General features: G+C 47.9%; 1 pseudogene; it reads left to right on the forward strand.

Moving 5' to 3' along the window:
- Window positions 1-1,119: 1,119 nt before the first annotated feature.
- On the forward strand, window positions 1,120-16,319 carry LOC144120036 (uncharacterized; annotated as a pseudogene).
- Window positions 16,320-20,114: the final 3,795 nt, after the last annotated feature.

The raw sequence follows: 20,114 nt of genomic DNA on the forward strand, positions 1-20,114 counted from the left end.
ATGCATGCTATCGGAGCCATATTGGTCTCGTTTGAGAGAGCGACCTTTCTTCTTCAATTTCCCGCCACCGATGTTTCCGTCCGCACATTGGTTGCAGAAAAAAAATGCGCCAAAATAAAGGTCCTACGCGCAACTTCATTCGTTACTCAGGGCACGTGACACGTGTGCGCTAGCGGATTGGCTGAATCTGTCTCCGCCGTCTGCAAGACGCGCTGGCCGTTGTTGACGCTGCAGACCAAGTGCCATTTTGTTGTGCGTTGACTCCGGTGCAGTACGCAATGAATCGCAGGTCGTTAAAATTTCTTGCCAGGCACCAGCTCGGGAAGAAGGTGAAGCGTTCGTTGAGCGATAATTTCAAACCGCGCACCGCCTCACCGCAGTGTGCCCAAGGAGAAGAGCTTCACGCGCCCAGCGACGGGGCCGCCGGCACTGCCGCGCTAGGCCTAACGGACCCGACACCCGAAAGCGGTACCAACAGTGGCCGCGTACGCCACGACACGATATTTTTCCAGCCTTCTGAAGCGAAGAACGCAAAAAAATAGCAGCGGACATGGTAGAGAGCCTTTCAGCAACGGCAGCAACAGATGGGAAGAAAGAGCTTCTTGCTGACAGCGACGACACCGCGGTTCAGCTGCACAATGGAACTTTGTTCACGATTGTGTGTTTGGATTCAGTGAACGCTCTGCTCGAGTTCGCGAAGTGCAGATCCTGCTCTGGAGTTTTTAAAATATTGAGAGATGAACGTGAATATAGCCTTGCGGTCAAGCTGCACATTGTGTGCATGATTGCGGCGACACGTCGTCGACATGGAGTTCGCCGCGCGTCGAAGGTACGCAGAAAGTGAATCCTTTCACCGTGAATGTCCTCACCACGCGTGCGATGCTGGCCACTGGCAATCGCCAAACGGCATTAAATGATATTTTTTCGGCAATGAATATCAGCCATCGGGCTCTGCACACAAAAACGTGGCAGTCGCATCTGAAAGGCAAGCTGATGCCTGCTGCTAGTCGCGCGGCACGAAAACTGACCAGTAAGTGCGCGCAGTCCGTTCGCGAACTTTACGCAGAACTGAACGTGAGTAATCCTGGCAACATCGCCATTTCATACGACGGGTCGTGGATGACGCGCGGGCACACTTCCCACATTGGCGTCGGGGCAGTAATTGAACTGTTCAGTGGCTTGGTACTTGACTATGTCGTGCTGAGCAATTTCTGCGCCGGATGCGAGTCAGGCCCAAATGAGGACGACCCCTCATATGGATCATGGACAGCCAGCCATGTGTGCCAAAAGAACACGACGAAAAAGGCAGGAGAGATGGAAGTGGAGGCTGCCCTGATCTTGTTCAAGAGGTCCCTCGAGCGCCACAACCTGCGGTACACTACTGTACTTTGCGACGGTGACAGCAGGACCTACCTTGCGTTGGAAGAAGAGAAGGTGTATGGGTATATACCCATAAACAAAGAGGACTGCGTGAACCATGTGGAGAAACGCATGGGTACTGCTTAGCAGAATGCAGTAGCTGTGGCTCCAAAAGCCTCAGTGGAAGGGGCAACCTAATGGTAGATCTGATAAACAAAATGAGCTCCTAATATGGGTGGGCTCTGAAGACCCACAAAGATGTAGATTCCATGCAGAGGGCGGTGATGGCCACATTTCATCACATCACATCTAATGATGCAAAAAGCAACCATACATTTTGCCCAACGGGGCCGAGCTCCTGGTGCAAGCAAAATGCGGCAAAGGCCAGGGGTGAGCCAGCACCAAAGCATCCCAGAAACCTGCCCCCCCATGTTTGTGAGGCCCTGCTTCCCATATATCAGCGCCTCTCGGACAAGAAGCTGCTGGAGCGATGCCTGCGTGGCAAAACGCAGAACAATAATGAAAGCCTACATTCTATGGTATGGGCACTTGCTCCAAAGCACTCCCATGCATCACTGTTCGCGGTGGAGGCTGCTGTAGCTGAAGCCGTTCTCAAATTCAATGCTGGAAATGTAGCAGCATCAAGAGCGATCCTCAGCGAGCTGGGCTTGAATCCAAGCAACGAAAGTAAAAAGCGCATGCTGGAGAAGGACCTGCGCAGAAGGAAGGCATCAGCACGCAAGCATGCTGAGAACGCGAACATGCAACGGGCCCTAAGAAAGCGCCATGATGGTGGCAAAAGCCAATCAGGTTATATGCCTGGTGCCTATTAGCCCTTTTTGAATGTAAATATTTTTAGCTTTTCCTCATTAAATATTGTTCTGCTTGTTTTTTGCCATTTTCTCAAAACTGTGTTTTGTGTCAAGTTGGAAGTTTGCTCGAGGTGTATCTCAGCACTTAGAGCTGCTAGAGCTACAATGCTTTTTGTATTGTGCAGGTGGAAGCATAATGCATGCAACGCTGGGAACAGGTTTTTAATTTTTACCTTCCAATTTTTTTATTTTCTTGTTTTTTTTCACTCCAATGACCATGTTTTGAGCACCAAGTTCATTAGGCTGCTACATCTATATCATTAGCTTAATTTGAAAACTGCTTCCAGCGTTGCATTCCTCACACATTGTAGTATCTACCCACGTATTAAAATTAAATATCTGATTGCCCATTTTCTTCTATTGTTTGAGCAGACAATGGCATGATATATATTAATATCTCAAGAACTAATTGGCCTAGAAATAAACAAATTGCATATTTGAAATCAGCGAAAAAAACTGAATAAGTCTACAGTTTCGTCAAATTTGGTCTGTAAATAAAAAAAGAAGCTCAAAGACCCATGTCCCCCCTTAAAAGCCGGTTTTCCTATCCAATTCAAACGCCGCTCTTCAATGGGACAAACTTTACGAGGGAGCAAAACTATCAAGCTTAAAAAGGTTTTCCCTAGAATCGAATAAATCTTTCCTTTTCGCATTACCTATTTACTGTTTTTTTTTTCATTTCCATCGCTCTCTCCTCACATCGCTTCTTGCACCCGCGCGCAGGCGCAGTTTAAGTTGCACCTGCTCTGATGCGGCCTCGATCCGTCCCCTTCGCGTTTCTCCCTATCTCTAACTCTTTCACCGAGCAGCAAAGATCCTTTATCCGTTTTTACGTCGCCCAAAATATTCATGAGTTCTGAGATTGAATTCTTGCGCATGCACTGACACGTGCTGCTACACAAAAGTACGGTCGCACTCGTGTTCGTCTTATTTGAGTTACTTTGGCTGAGTGCTGCCTCGACGGCGCCGCTGTCCAAGGCGCATTCGATTGGACTGCGCGACGGGCCGGTTCCTTAAAGCAGCTCCGCGACGAAGGGAGAGCAGCACGCACGCTGTTTCGTACACTACCGTCGTCTTCCCCATTTGAGAACTTCGCCCCTTGTTAGTTTGTATGCTTGTTTATTTGGTTGTTATGGTAGTTGTTTTGCTTGCTTGTTTGTGCCTGGCTATGAGAATATACAGTGTAACGGCGAGTGGCATGGGGACGACACATTTCAGCCGGCGACAGAATAGTGTTCGCCGCGGCCTGGAACACACAGGTGAGGCGGCGAGGTGCTCGCAAAGAATGAGCGCACTTATTGCGCAATAATCCTTTGCTCAGTGCACCTGCAACGGGAAGGTTAAATTTTGAGACGACCGCGTCTTTCACGGGTGGCCCGGTGAAAAAGAAAGAGAACAAGCCCAAGTTGGCATATGTGGAATAATTTGGTAAACGTCGTTTCTTGCGTCGGAACATAAAACGATTGCAGCAGCAAATAGGGCACCTGATAGGTCACTTATCAGAAGACGCAAACTTCGTCCATGCTACCTTTTGTCCTTGTGCTGCCTAGGGAAAGGGGAAAGGCGGTGTAACTCTTGTACGCAGCCCTCTACACCTCTCTTCGCGCGGTCGCGCTTAGAGTCGCGAGAATTATATAGGATGCTATGCCGAGGGAAGGCGTGGTACTTTGCACGAATCGCAACCTGTGCACTCCGACACTGGAGCCCAGTGGCGCTTAGCAATCACGAGGAGAAGGAAGATATGAGAAGAAGAAAGGCGAATGCATTCCTGATTTACCCTCAACCAGCATTCGCGGATGTGGCCACAATTTTTTTCAGTTAGGACTGGAACAGAAAATTTGCTGGGTTTCAGTTGCGTCAGGCAGCCGTTGTCATCCAGAGTGCATACGCGGTAGGAATGGGCGCATTCTTAGCTGTGGGCAGGCTCACATGCAAGAAATATCGAACAGTGCCTGTTTGAATATGAGGTCAAGCGAACTTTAGAATTAGAAGCTACAATCGACAAGGCAAGTGCCGAATATGAGTGAACTATTCATAGGCTAACCAACAAACCAAACCTCTATAGTGTTATGGCGCTGCAGTCGGCACCGCAAACTTCAGCGCAAGTTCCCCATACGTATCAGTTTTTTTCAGTGACAAGCAGCAGAAAGAAATAATACTGGTTTCTTACACTAAGCAGAACGCTGCGTCCGCGGGGAAACACCATTCCCTGGTTTCCGATGAGCATTGTAAGCATTGTGGCTATTTGCTCGAGATAGAAATGACGAAGGTGGCGACCCTGCTGTAGAACATAGCGAGATGGTAAACGGGCTGACGTGCATGACTACTCGTGACGAAGTGTTTTAAGCTGCCCACATCACAGTCCACTTTTCATAGTTTACGTCCACGCTAGCTGGGAATCCTATTTTTCTTTCGTTGTTGGCCCGACGTCATGTAAATAATCTCCTAAAATCTCCCTCTTTTTATTACGTCACATAAAAAAAAACACTTGTGCTAGGAAACAGTTCGGACTCTATAGCGCCCCGCTGTACTGCTGACACAATATTCCCCATGCTGGTCCCCATTCCTATGGCATCAACTTTATAAGAGAAGTGCGGAGTAACGTCCAACGTCCGAGCCCGAGGGTGTAGGCAGGGTAGGTAGGTCGTGCCGTACGCATTCTATGCACTGTATCGCCTGGGGCGGGGTGGGAGAGCATGATATGAACGCAGTACACAAACGCTCTCATACTTTGCATAGCGGAGCACATGCGCGTTATGCAGGACGGCGAGTCGCTCAAATGGAATGAGCAAACGTCTGAAAATTAACGCTTATACAGAGGCGGTGTTTCAACTATAAAACCACTCGGAGCCAACGCTCAGCCGTTACACTAAGACCATTGCATAAACTTTGACCAGCTTTGCTTAACCCCTTAGTTCTTGGGCAAAAGAATAAATTATTCTGGATGCATGTGGCAAGACATTGTTTTTATGCGCATTTATAAGTTTCGTGACAGAAAACGAGGGAGCGCATGTCGCTCTGAGCAGGCAAGGCAGTCTAGCGAGTGGAAGGCTCACTCCTGTATAGCTTCAGAAAGCACGTCCTGCAGCCATTCACCTGTTCTCTGCTGCAGACACTGCCGACAGCACCTCGTGTCTGCTGCAGGTGATGATATGTGTGTGTGGCAGCGCAGCTCGCCGCCTTGTTGCGCAAACTAGACATTACGCGCGTCGACGGACGCCCAGTCTACGCGGGGCACCGTTTCTTGGGCGATGCTATGCCGTTCTTCCTTCGTATACATCAAGCCCAACAATGCTCCGCATTCTCAATGAAACGCAACGCAGCTGCACACACTGGGTCACAGAGCCTGTTGTCCGCAGTTTTGTTTGAAATTAGCAATACACCCAAAGACACGGTGCGCTCAATGCGCGCACTTTATTGCCCTCCCTTCTTGTGTACGGTGGGCCAGCCGGACATTATGCCTGCTTAATTAACCTCCCTGATTTCCTTTCTTTTATCTCGCGCGTGTAACTCGGGTTCAAGCCTGCCCAGTCGTAAAAGAGGGCGCTCACTCAGGAAAATGGCTGTGCTTAACAAAGATGAGGCCATCAAAATAATAGTGTGCTTCGAAGCACACTCACGGTGGCCCTGGCACACGTGCAGCGAGACACCCCACGATATAACCGTGCATGACGAGGTACTCTAGGAGATAAAATGAGTGCACGTAGTTATGTGAGACGGATTGAGACCTGTCTCCATCAACCGTTCGCTTGATACTGACCTCGCATTCTTCTCAGGAATAGGTTTCGATATTGTCTACCGCAGAGAAAGCCGGCTAAGTATACTGCACGTCATTCGCAATATCCCACTGCTTTTTAGCATAAAAAACATTGCATCACTGTGTGAACACGCGCAAGGCTCTATAGGCCTGTCTTCTCCCTGTATCCTTGTTTGTGTATTGTTGCTTAGCATGACAGGAAGCACAAACTTGTCCAATCTGTCACCATAGTGAGGGGTCCAAATGGAAGCTGCGATCTCGAAACAACCTGTCAAAAAATCTGACAGGTTCGAGAAGGAAACGGACAGAGACTATTCAAGTGAAGGGGATTACATGTGACAGAAAGATTGCTTTAGGTTTGCAAAAAAAAAATAAATGGCCACAGGAGCACAGTAATAGCTTTTCTTCTCCGTCTGCTACATGTAATGGCTATTTCTTTTCGTACGTGCAAATACTGAATATATTCATTGACATTAGTGTGCATTTGTGAAATTAGCAAAAAGCGAAGAATTCTGAGAAATTTTCTTGGAGAAAACAATGGAAATTTCAGATAAAAGCTCTGAACTTCTAGTATTTCGTCATCACTACATCCCTATGTCGTAGAAAACCAAGAAAAATCGTTTACTTATTGAGAATATATTATTGCTTTATAGCTGAAGTTACACTAATTTATACATGTCGAAGAACATAATGCTGCTCGCACATACTCAGGCACATGCATTAAGTCGATAGATAAATTAAAAAACATTCCGCCACATGCTGTTCCAGCATTATTCACGTTAAGACACCTTAGGTATTTTAGGATGCTCACTCACACTTTGATTTTGAGAAATACGGTGGGGGAATATGTCTTTTGTGATAGTATGAGAATATGATATTCTTCTGCGATCGTAAATGAGAACTACTGACATTTGTACACTGTGCCGTTGTGAACGAGCCTGGCATTGCAGGACAAAAGAAAACTGTAGAAGAGCCGAAATTTCACGCCCAAAATCTCGAAAACAGGTTCATATAACGCCGTATAACTTAAAAGGCAACCTAGTTACAGCAGTTTCAGTTAATGATCGTGTCGCATTCCTTGCGGCCCCCGGCACAGCACACCACTTTACAAAGGAGCAAGTATAACTTTTTAAAGCAGCGAAAACAGGAAACTGAAACCGAAACTCGGTTCGTGTCAAGAAACGATGCTTCTGTTGACGTATCTAATATAAGGCTAAAAATTTGTTCTCGTGGGGATTTAGCAACATCGTGCAGTTAATGTTTGTGGCGTTGCAAAAGCATTTTTCCAGGCTGAAATCGCCTGAACTGAGGCCACATAAACGGTAAACTTTAAAATATATTTGCGCCGGAATACATTGCCGCACAGCTCCCAAGCTTGGTGGAAATGAACAGGACGAGGAGGAAAACCTGAAGTAAAAGTTTCGATACAATACGTGAATCTAAAAATACACCACAGCAGTGGCCTAGTGGTTTGAGCATCCGCCTTGAATGCGGGAGGTGCGAGATTCGATCCCCAGCGCCGCCGGGTACCCACTGGTGATACAATGGGTAGAAGCTTCCCCTGACATGGTGATCGGCTTCTTCAGGGTGAAATTTTTGGTAAATGGGTCAAAGGTCAAAGACCCATTTACCAAAACCCAGTACACAAACCAGTAGACAAAAACACCTTGTGCCATGGCCTTGTTTGGCCGCAGATGCTCTTCCTCCATAAAAATTCATCATCATCAATCTCGAAAAAAAAAAGAAACCTTACTTGCCCTTTAAAAATAGACACTGAAATGCATGGCAGGCGAATCTTGTTCCGTGCGAAAATCAATCTCATGAATTTTTCTTGCCACACTGATATTTTTTCAGCAGTGAAACACGGATTTATTGCTGCGAAAATAAGATTTACAGAATAGAACATTCTCTTTCAGCACCGATTCAAGCTCGTGACGTAAAACCCGAAAGAGACTCCGTTATCACTGACTGAAAGTGAATGGGGGTGTAGCGTAGGCTCAGGGATCTGAGCAATAAAAACTGTCTTGACGTCATCACAGTGTGCTTACAAAAAAACGGCCAGTGGCGGCGATACTTGCATTCCATATTTTAAAGTTTTCTACCTTATAAATTCTCCGTTTTCAGACACAGCTAGTCGTCCCTTTGTCGTTAGAACTCAGTAGTCTACCGATACAGACCAACTTCAATCTACTTTCACTGTCCCTTCCAACAGGGGTACTCATGCCGCGCGATCAACATCGTAAGGTGTTTGTCATGTTTGTAGTATGGTTTATATATGTCTGAAATAGGTAAATAAAGATTGTTCGTTGCCACATGTCAGGAATTAGGCACAGTGGCATAAAAACTGTTGACGCGTGCTCTTAAAGTCATAAAATCCTAATCCCATTTTAGGTATACCGCTGCTATGTGTGTGTGTGTTTTTTTTAACGAGGTTTTTCTTGAGATCAACGGAAAACATAGCAGCGATGACAGGTACCGAAGGGACAAGCAGGGTGCTTGACTGGCAAACGGATGTTATCTGTTTTCCGTTTACCGTAACCCTTTGACACGCTGTGTGCACAACTGGGCGCAAAGCCAACACGCAGATTTTTTTTTCTTCCGAGAGTGGGCTGCACCTAGCAATGCATTGTGTTTCGGGTGAATTTAGCATCCGTCATGTTTCAGATAAGCCTTGTAGGAAACGCAATGAATATTATTTCGCAAAACAGTGAGCGGGGCAGCGCGTCGTCCGCATTTTTTTTTGCAAATATATTTTACCACCATTAGTAATATAATTTGTTAAAAGAAATCTCAAGAGTAACATGCACATTAGAAATATAAATTGTTTCAAGAATCCCTTGGAGGTTTACTTGATAAGATGCGGCATTTAAATTTAGGGATTTTCATCAATTGTGGCACTTTGTACGAAATTTTGTACATATATACAAAAACGTTAACGCTAGTATTCAGCGCTGGAAAATTAACAAATTGTCGTTCTTAAGGCCTGATTACACTATTGAGGCAGACAAATATTTATTTTCGATGTAAACAAGGAATGGCGTCTAAAACAGCAGCCTACACTTTTGCTCTGATGTAGTGTAGTCTAGTGTAAAACTTTTTTATATTTTAATATCGATGTCTTTATAACGTCGAAAGCTGAAAACTTTTCTATTAAAGATGAAAATATTACACTACAGCACTTTTTTGCAATTTTAATGGTGTTTAAATGGTTATCTGCTAGTACAAAAAAGGCGACCACAAAAAAAAAGGCATCTGAAACAGAATAGTTGATCGTAAAACCGCGTTCAGTGAGTAACACCTGATTTAATGTGCCGAAAAGTATGTTCTTAGTACGATGCTGCTTGCCTCAGAATGCAAGCAAAATTGCGTTGCTATAACATTCCATTCTACGGTGCTAGTGCACAGTTCACAACATTTAGCAGAAGACGTGGGAAAGTTGCGTCACCACCCGTTGTAATCGCTGTCAACTTTCTGCGGCTGTGCAGTTGGCTTCCACTGTAGTGGAGTGTGCTGTTCTCAGGCGCCCAGGAGCTAATCACACAGCTCTGGAAGCTATCGCCTAGTGTACCACAGTGGCTCAGTGGTTATGGCGCCCGGCTGCTGGCCCGAAAGACGTGGGTTCGATCCCGGCCGCGGCGGTCTAATTTCGATGGAGGCGAACTTCTAGAGGCCCGTGTACTGTGCGATGTCAGTGCATGCTAAAGAACCCCAGGTGGTCGAAATTTCCGGAGTCCTTCAATGCGACGTCGCTCATAACCTGAGTCGCTTTGGGACGTTAAACCCCCATAAAACTAAACTAAAAACGAAAACCATCGCCTAGCGCTAGAGACTTCTACTGCGTCGTAAAAAAAAAATAGAGAAACCTTTCTATTCCCGGGTAGAGCCCCACGAATAATTCAGAGCTACGATCTTCAGGGTCTGCCAAACTGCACTCCACGAGTAGCTGATGAATTATTCGCTTCACTGCGGCTCACCGCGGCACTGTCGTCAACGCCAGCGATATTCAAGTCTCCGTTTGCAGTGCCTCGCTGTTAAATGTTCACGCATTGTTGCAGGCTCATTGAAGTATACTGCGACACATTTTCAGCATTCCACACAAATGGTCAACACGCGAAGTATACAAGCTTACTTCGCAAAGAAGACAGGAATGCGCAATCCGTACAGACACGGACTCCCCGAAGATTTTTAAGTGTCATTTTTATATCACACGCATCCGTGATGACCGAAATTTGCGCGTCAGCTTACTCAAGCATGTCCTATTTGCTCTCCCTTACAGCACTCAATGCCAGCAGGCTAGAAATCAATGGCTACGGGCTTCGATTCACTCTAGAACAAAGATGTGTTCAGAGAAGCGTACCGGATCGCGGACAATCAGAGCGGACCGCCTACCACGTGACGCAAATGTCACTCCTTTGAGTGACCTTGAGCGTGCTGCACTCCGTCGGACTCGGCACATCGAAACCCAACTTTAAGGAAAAATGGAAACACGAGCAAGTGTGAGCAAAAGTGGAGGGACCACGCCTCCAGCGGCAGGAGCGGCTGCGGGGCTGCACCGCGGCACTGCTATCTCGCGCCGCGCGCTCGCTGCGAGAGTGACCCGAGTGAGGGCAAATTTCGCCCTCGCTCTCACGCTGGTGCTTATCACGCCTGATAAATTTTTAGTGGGGCGTTCGGCTACTCGGTTGTTGACAATGCGACGAAGCGGTGCACTCTAGAACAAAGATGTGTTCAGAGAAGCGTACCGGATCGCGGACAATCAGAGCGGACCGCCTACCACGTGACGCAAACGTCACTCCTTTGAGTGACCTTGAGCGTGCTGCACTCCGTCGGACTCGGCACATCGAAACCCAACTTTAAGGAAAAATGGAAACACGAGCAAGTGTGGGCAAAAGTGGAATAACCACGCCTCCAGCGGCAGGAGCGGCTGCGGGGCTGCACCGCGGCACTGCTATCTCGCGCCGCGCGCTCGCTGCGAGAGTGACCCGAGTGAGGGCAAACTTCGCCCTCGCTCTCACGCTGGTGCTTATCACGCCTGATAAATTTTTAGTGGGGCGTTCGGCTACTCGGTTGTTGACAATGCGACGAAGCGGTGCACTCTAGAACAAAGATGTGTTCAGAGAAGCGTACCGGATCGCGGACAATCAGAGCGGACCGCCTACCACGTGACGCAAACGTCACTCCTTTGAGTGACCTTGAGCGTGCTGCACTCCGTCGGACTCGGCACATCGAAACCCAACTTTAAGGAAAAATGGAAACACGAGCAAGTGTGGGCAAAAGTGGAATAACCACGCCTCCAGCGGCAGGAGCGGCTGCGGGGCTGCACCGCGGCACTGCTATCTCGCGCCGCGCGCTCGCTGCGAGAGTGACCCGAGTGAGGGCAAACTTCGCCCTCGCTCTCACGCTGGTGCTTATCACGCCTGATAAATTTTTAGTGGGGCGTTCGGCTACTCGGTTGTTGACAATGCGACGAAGCGGTGCAAACGAAGGAGCCCCAAACACGTCGCTGCGTCACAGTAGCAAATCAGAACTGAGGATGCCAATACAAAACGCCTCACGGAAAACGCATTTTCCAGTCTGTTTTCAGTCTGGAGCAGATACGAAACTTCCGCGAGACTAAGATCAAACCGGTCTTTACAACTCCGGAGTGCAATCATTTTTCAGTGTGCTGGCATCCGCCTGCTCCGCTTCTGCGCAACAGTGTCATATCCTGACACTTTGCAGTCCCCCCTCCTCCCTCCCATTCATCGCTACCATCGGCAGAAGATTAGCCGAACGCCACACAAGAAATTTTTCAAGCTTGATAAGTGCCTGAGTGATAGCGAGGGCGACGTTGGTCGTCGCTTGGGGTACTCTCGCATCGAGTGCAGTGCAAAAACCCGAGATAGCCGCGGCGCACTACGGCCCCGCAGCCGCGGTCTCCACTCTCGCTCACGCTCGTACTACGGGCCCTTGTGCGTTGTAAGCATACTTATTTGTCGCTATAGCATTATTCAGAAGCCTCCCAGACTTTTCACCCTCGTTGGAGTAAGGGAAGAGACACACACGGCTCCACGTGTGCCGTACACTGCGCTCGCATTCTCATCAGGGGGCGAAGTGAGGGCGGTAATAAAACGCGCATAATAAAGTCTTGGGTGGCGCTCACGCAGGGGCAGCCCGCAGCCTGGACTGCTTCAAGTGTGTGTCGCTGGACCGCGAGAACCCACAACAACTGCACGGCCGACCTGCTCGAGTCGCCATGCATGTCATCACGCAAGAACCGCAACGGCCTCTTCCCGGCCACCGCCTGCATCAAGCTGAATGGCGTGTACGGTGAGCGTCCCACGGACACGTCACGAACACGCGGCTAAGGACGCGAGCCACACATGACGAGGGCTAACTCGAGCGTGCGGTGTGTGTGGTTGCCTGGCGGAAAAGCGCACGAACAGAGTGTGACTTTCACCTTCATCGCTCGCTGTCTTGCCCGTAGGTTAGTCCTTTCCAGGAACGATGCGCTGAGCGGCACCCGTGTGAACGCTGGACTGTGGTCAGTGTGCACACCATCTGCGGTCACTCTGCGTTCTTCTGAACACTTGGAAACGCTGCCTAAATAAATAACTGAATAATCCATTTCTACATTTGAGTCCATTATTCAGGTCTCGGGAGCTTTTCCGCGCTCAGTGTCTGCGTGGCAGCTTCAAAATGCGAGTCGCGTAAAATTCATGTTTTTACCTTCAGTATAAAATCCATGTACTTCATTATTATGAACGCGCTTACTACGCTTTCATAAAATCGGCGCTTAATTTTTGCAGCTTGTAATACCTGCACGTTTCCTATTTCTGTAAAATACGCATACTGAAAACAACATTGTTTGAAAATCGCAATTGCTTTATCACGTTGTCGCAGAACTGTACTTGAAAAATGCTTTTCTTCTCGTTCCAAAACGCCACAGTTTGCCCACGCCTCACGCTTTGCACAAGTTTTTAGAGGTGCGGAGTGGACGGATTTCTGAAGATAACTGGACAAGCTTGCGAAGTAATACAGGCTGTGCTTCAATATGAAGGAGAAGTTACTGCGCCGGGCGATATTTTTTTACACAGTCGAAGCAAAGAAATCCGGCTGATTGTAAAAACCAGCCCGAGAGATAGCCACATTTCTTTGAAGGCAGAACTGCTCATGAAAAGATGTTTTTGAGATTAAGAGGCAATGGTTGGGGGGGGGGGGGGGTGTTGGCACACATCATTTACTATGGGTGATGTAAGGCATCGACAGCTTGTTCTCAGCCAAATATAGAACGCTGCATACGTCAATCCTTGGCACATCTCGGCCATCTGCTCCAGAGCGAGCGGTAACGCCTGCTCGCAACGCAGCCAGGGCTGCTCTCAGCAGGTTTTCTTCGCTTAAGCAGGCAGTGGTCTGCAAGGAGCGGTTCTCGATTCCCGTTTTCAGTTACGTTAGCTTAGCTATCTTTCTTAATTAATTGCACACAAAAAATGCGAAAAATATTGCAATCAAAAGGCCGAATCATCCCCTGCAGCATTTAAGTGTATGAAGAAAATTTTCTAGGGTGCTATCAACACGCACGCATGAACCCTTCTGTTGTAAGCTGTAGTAACAGTTCTTATTCCCGTCCGTCTGTGTCGGCCGAAGTAACAAACAGTTCGCGTTTCGGCCTTAACTCAATTGCTTCGGTAGAAGTCGGACCAGCGGCGTTTTCCTGCCGAGAACCTGCGCTATAGGAGCTGCAGCTGCCGCGGTGGTTCATTCATTATGGCGTTCTGATGCTGAGCTCGATCCCGGCCGCGGCGGTCGCATTTCGATGCAAACGTAATGCTAGAAATTCTCCCATAGAGAAATTTCGGTGGACGCAAAAACATCTCTCTCCTGTGGTCGAAATTAATCCGAGCTCTTCACTATACAGCATTCCTCATAGTCGAGGCACATGCTTTGACACGTTAATTAGTCCAATTAATAAATTCCCTACAATAGTGTAAAGTATACATTCGCCGTGTTCAAGTTCTGCCACCAGTTGCCGTTGAACCGGTGGTTGAGGCACGAAGGACATATATAATGCCGTTCAATATTGCAGCCGACTGAGCAACTGTACTATGGGGTAAGAAATAGCCCGTGGGCCACTAGAGGCGAAGCAACGGGAAAATAAGCTGTATGTAATCAATTGCAAAGGGTGCAGCCAATGAGTGACAGGTGGAAGCTGTATATTTGCGTCCGCCAGACATCAGTTATCGCTGCAAGGCTGAAATGCAAGAAAGTTCAGTTGTATCACAGCTCCGATGGCGCGTAATGTCTGTTTTCGTTTATTCAACTCCACCTTCCTTGGATATCGCTTTTAATTGTGAGGAAACTGTGCAGTATTGTAAGATACTGTTATGAATATATTAATGGAAATGATCTAACCTTCCGATGCGTAGGAAAATCTTTTGCTTTTAAAGTTTCTCCCACGCTCGCACCGAGCAGTTAATACTGTCATAGAAAACTAATGGGGTGCGTTTTTGAGAATAAATAGCAGAAAACTACGAGTGTCGCTCGTGTATAGCATACTCCTGTACACCGCCCCGATTTTAATGCTACCCAAAACACGAACTCGAAAACTCAAATCTTCACTCAACACCCTTCATCACAAGGCCGCTCTGGATTTACTCAAACACACCTCAAATCAGCGACTTCAGCAGCACACTGGCCTCTTTCACACTCTTTCCGAACTAACACAACAATGCAGAGACAGGCAAGTAGAGTGCTTGTCTGGTACGAAGCAGGGGCACGACATCCTGAAACGAGCAGAGATTACCCCCATCAACCTGACACCTGTTAGCCAGGGCCCTACGCTACACCTCATCTCCAAAGATACAAAAAAAACATGACGTCACACCTCCACGACGGTCAACATCAAGCACAAGCACATCACCGCAGACAGGACATGCATGTTCACAGACATGCACCTGGAGAGACAGCACTGATCACCCACACAACTGTTCCATTTTCAAACCATCCCAACGTAACCACTCTACAAACTCCCGCGATAATGTATGCAATACAAGAAACATCTCTAATGACTAAACACCTGACCGCTAACACCAACATTTATACCAACTCCAGCAAGGCCATGCGCAGAGTACCAGAAACCTACCTACATGACATCTAACAGCGTCCTATAACCGCAATCCGAACATTACAGTCACCCTGCGTTGGATCATGATGGGATCGAGGGAAAGAAGTTGGTTCATCAAAGGGCCTGCGAAATCAACATCCGGGCGCCTTCGATCCCCTGGCCAAATCCAACGTCAGCTGAAGACGCCACAACACGCAAAGAGGTGAACCGTACCACAACACAAGAAAAAACCGCATAATTTTGCACAACCTCACGCGTCACTCAACATGGAACAAGCACACGTGTTTCACAGAGTTCAAGCTAACACTCTCCTCACTCAACTAATGCTCCGCAACTTAAGATGACGTGACCCAGCTGCCTGTCCCAGCTGTCCGGAGATGACAGCAGAGACAGAACATATTATCTAGTCGTGTAGCACTGCCATTACCTCTCCTAATTTTCCTTATCCTCCCCCTCTTTTCTGGAGGGCTTGGCTTCACTCAGGCTCAGCAGATTATCAGCGGGCCTTATCAGAACAAGCGCTGTCTTTTACGCGGCCTTATAGTGCTGGCCTTCAATCAAGTTTTTTCCTTTTCCTCCTCCTCCCGTGGAGGGATCTGCGAATATATTGATTTTTATAGCGCAATCTTATGACACGTGAAGAAATTGCGCACATAAACAACTTCTCGTTGAAAAACTGCGCTCGCCCAGAATTTCAGCCTCTACTTGCCATAGAGTGGCGGTGCATGCCGTTAAGGATCGAAACTTTAAAGGTGATGCCTCCCATGTTCATTCCGCATGTTGCACACAGTTGTTCCTAAATGTGTCCCCGTTTCTTATTTCTCTTTCCACTTCCCTCTTCCCAGCTGCCCCACAGCGGAGACAAGCCAGACAATGGTGCTGCGTAGCTGCGCCCTGGACAGCGGCACGCTGACCATCGACACGGAGATTGTGCACATGAGCCACTGCGGGGGCTTCTACTTCGAGGACCGCTACGTGCGCGGTTGTCTGCAGAGCTGCTTCGAGGACGCCTGCAACGCGGCCTCCCGGCCGCCGCGCAGCCATCCACTGCTGCTGCTGCTGCTGCCGCTGGCACCCTTCCTCGCTGCCAGCGCCGTCCTCCCGCTCGCTCGCTGAGGGCTGGTGGCCGAGGGACGACCCGGTCTCGCACCTCGCGTCTAGCGGAGTGCTGCCGACTGCGGGTGTGTGCACCAGTGTGTGTGTGAATTGAGCCATGCACGTGAGTCGGTGGCTTAATGTAAGGGACCAGCAAAGAGCACGTCACGCAGTTAAGTGTGGATCTCACAGTGCACGCGAGAAAATCTGAGGGTAATGAGCGCGTTTACGTTTGGCAACCACGAGTCGCTTTGTTTCTGTTTTCCACATACGTTGGTTCCGCTCCGGCTCCAGAGACGCTGCAACCGCTTCGCGAGATGCAGGCGGCCGCAATGGTGTCTTATGTTTGTCATCGTGTCCAATTTTAATCACGCGAGCGCCACGCGCACGCATAATCTTCACCGACGGAGTCGGGAGCGGGCATCACAAATGTCCTGAAGATTATGAACGTGTTGTACGGCGAGGTCGTCAACTAAATTCATTCATGTATACATATCACATTTGTAACTATAACGCCACATATCAGAGTGACTTCACGTTCGCTTTAGCAGTAACCCCGCAGCAGAGATCGGAGAGGCGACGTTTTATGCTTACATGCGACTTCCTTTGCCACATGCGTCAAAAGTACGCCTCGTGTGACGATTCCACGAAACCGAGCTTTTCTTGCGAGAAGAAATAGACAACCGCTGTTGGAAGAAAGGTGCTCGGTCATGTGTGAGGTTGTGAGATCGTTCAAGCTCTCAACCTCACACTCGTTCGAGTGTGAGGTTGAGAGCTTGGCCTCGCATTTCTGCTGTGCATTCGTTTCCGCACTTGATGGTACCCATCCGCGAAACTATTCGCTGCACAACCTAACTGCAAAGGTTATTATATAATGAACTAAGGTCTTTCTTACCTTCAGAATAGTTCGCAATATAGTTCGCAAAAAAGAAACGAAGTGATTTCTGTCACTTCAAATGTATGCAGTCATTCGCGTGTTTTCTCGGAGCGTTAATATGGCCTCGTTCAAAAAGGTAGGAGGAAGGGTGTCAGGCCGCTGGTGGGAGTGTTTTCTTAAACGGGGACGTTGAGATGTCACCTGTTGCAACGATTCGGAATAAATACTTTCCGTGGCTTATTAGCAGTGCTGTTGCGGGAAATGCCTGAGCATGAGGGCAAGCAAGAATTTCTGAGGCTAAATAAAACTTTTGAATGTAACATACATGCGCTCGCATGAAGGAGGCGGATATATAGAAAGCGATAATGACCCCTGAATATATCGATGAGCAGAGGAAATTTATACACGCGGCGCTAAACAAAATGGCAGCTCTAGGAACGCGCTACGGTGAATGCCGGAAAATCGCAAACATCTCCACGTCGCACATACGTTGCAGGACGCCACGCTCCCACCACGCGCGACGGGATACTCGCCGTTTGCCGCATTGGCAGAAAGGACTAGTTAGCGAAAACCACAAGCGCTTACAGCACACGGCTTGGCACTAGTTTGATGCGGTACTTGCTGCAAAAAAAAACACATTGTAAGGTATACAATTCTCGAAAAACACTATTCGCTCTGCAGGCGCAGTTCCAATGCATCCGAATGAAATTTCGTTCTCACAGTAATCTTACGTCTAGCACTCAAAGCATCCGATGGAACGCAGCTCACAAAACGGTCAAGCCGACAGAGGCCTGAACGCAGCAAAAGCGAGCGGTGGATCGCACTGTACAATAATGCACCCCGTCAGACCAGTTTCAGGCACTCTTTACATGACGCTATGGCCGTTTCATGCGGACAAGAGGTTCAGAAGTCTGCTACTTCCCGAGGTGGGAACTAAATCTGCCGCTTGATGGCGCACTTTGCAGTGGTGTCGGCTCCCTTCGAGACAGCTACGCTAAGATTGTGTTAAGACGCTGCAGACTCGACCACAGAAAAACAGCTCACGCCCTGGACAAACAGTCAGATGCACCTTTAAGACGACATTTTAGTCAAATCAAGTATAGTTCTGCTACAGGGTATAACTGAAAGACATCGTTTCACGATATCGAGTATAGTTGAAAAGACTGGAGCAGGTTCATGCTGTCTAGGAACGATATGCTCCAGCGGCACCGTGATGGTTGTGCGGTGCATGCTTTTAGACTGGCGCTTGCGCAGTAAAAAGAATGCCTGTCAAATAATGAGCTATTAAAGCGATCTTGCGACGCAGCTTCAGAGGGCCTTTGGACCAGTTTTTTGACGCCGAGTACAAGGGATGCTTGCGCCTGCGTGAAGGTCATTGAGGGCTCTTTGTCATGACCCGCTTGAACGCTATTGTAGTGAAGAGCGATCGGCAGGGTCTTTACCCGTGTCACGTTATAGCTATAGAATAATTTTTCTACCGGTCCATACGACGCACAATTTACATCCGTTTGCGGGGCCACCACGTCACGTTCCACGCACAGTTGCCGACTTCTCTCAGGCCGATCTCCACGTAGGTGCGTAATCATGGGAACAACATTGAATGCGGAGACGTCGTTTGCACTGTCCACTTACTGCTCACGGTGTAATGTTTCTGTGACCTTTCACATTAAACGCTGCGCCGCTGTCACGGCAGCGATCTCTCCTGTGCACTTGTAAGCGCTGGCGTTAACATATATATATATATATATATATATATATATATATATATATATATATATATATATATATATATATATATATATATATATATATATATATATATATATATATATATATATATATATATATATATATATAACGCTCATGTGCAGCGCGCAGCCTAAAGGTTACACTCAAGTAATGTAATGCATAGGCAATCTGCAGCAGATATGTCATGAAAGCGTGCAGAGATGCAGCGGCTGTTTATGTTTTTCCACCTTTAATGTAAACGCCACTTTAGGAGCCCCAGCTAGTAGGAAAGCACGCATCTTGTAGCGTCTGAATTTACGACCTCACAACGCTCGCCGCCCGAGATAGACGGAGTGAAGCGTAGTGCGAGCAACCGTTGTGGAGCAATTACAGCTGACCGCAACCGGATCTCGAGTATCTCGGTTTGCTTAAAGTTTCTATATCTATGGGTGTGCTCCATAGGATGATGTAACTTGGCCGTGCGCTCCATGCACACTAGCGAAACCGTGGAAGTACGCCCATCGCCTCATTAAAGGAAAAAAGCAGGCAAGCTTCGGCTGAACCCAATATTTCGTTTCAGTCAGCTTTGGATAGCACTGCACACGCTCTTTCTTTTGGGATGGAGACTAGTCGCAGCGCCCGTCGAATGGAGAAGAAATTTTTGCTCGTCAGCTTGTTTCCACACTGTGGCTCTTTGACATCTGTTTGGTGTTCATTGGTGAAGACTCTAAACAAATCGGACTTGCGCGTCATATCTTTTAAGTTTCACATCACGTAACTCAAATCGACGGACTCAAGTTGAAGCCGAAGCAGTTAACCAGTGAGGTAGCTTAAGCACAACAGCTTAAGCATTACCTGTCGTTTTTCTCGAGTCTGTAACAGTGACTCATTGAAAGCTCGACGCAAAGAGCAAAACCAGTGCGAATTAAGCAGCAGATACCCCTCAAAGGAGTCCCTCCAACCAATGGCGCTGACTTAGCGTCATGGCATCGCGCTGAAGCGTCATTCACCTGCCAGCCACCTGCGATGCCACGCCAGCAGATGCAATACATTTACCGCTGCGTCATGATAATAGGTCAAAGACATTAGTTGGAGGAGCTTCTTTGAGAAATATTTGCCGCTTCACTCTTGAGTTGTACCCGACTTAGCAGAAGGGAACCTGCAGCGGATTAGTTCTGCCTCTCTCCGTTACTGCGTTACTCTCCTCAATATATCGAGCGGTGGCCTATTAATGTTTTATTGGCTGAACGTATGCACCAAGTTACAGCTGTGCGTGACTCTGAGGTGAAAAGCCTATTGAGCGTATACTCACCTCTTGCCGTA

This window comes from Amblyomma americanum, chromosome 1, assembly GCF_052857255.1.
Source record: "Amblyomma americanum isolate KBUSLIRL-KWMA chromosome 1, ASM5285725v1, whole genome shotgun sequence".
NCBI classification, from domain to species: domain Eukaryota; kingdom Metazoa; phylum Arthropoda; class Arachnida; order Ixodida; family Ixodidae; genus Amblyomma; species Amblyomma americanum.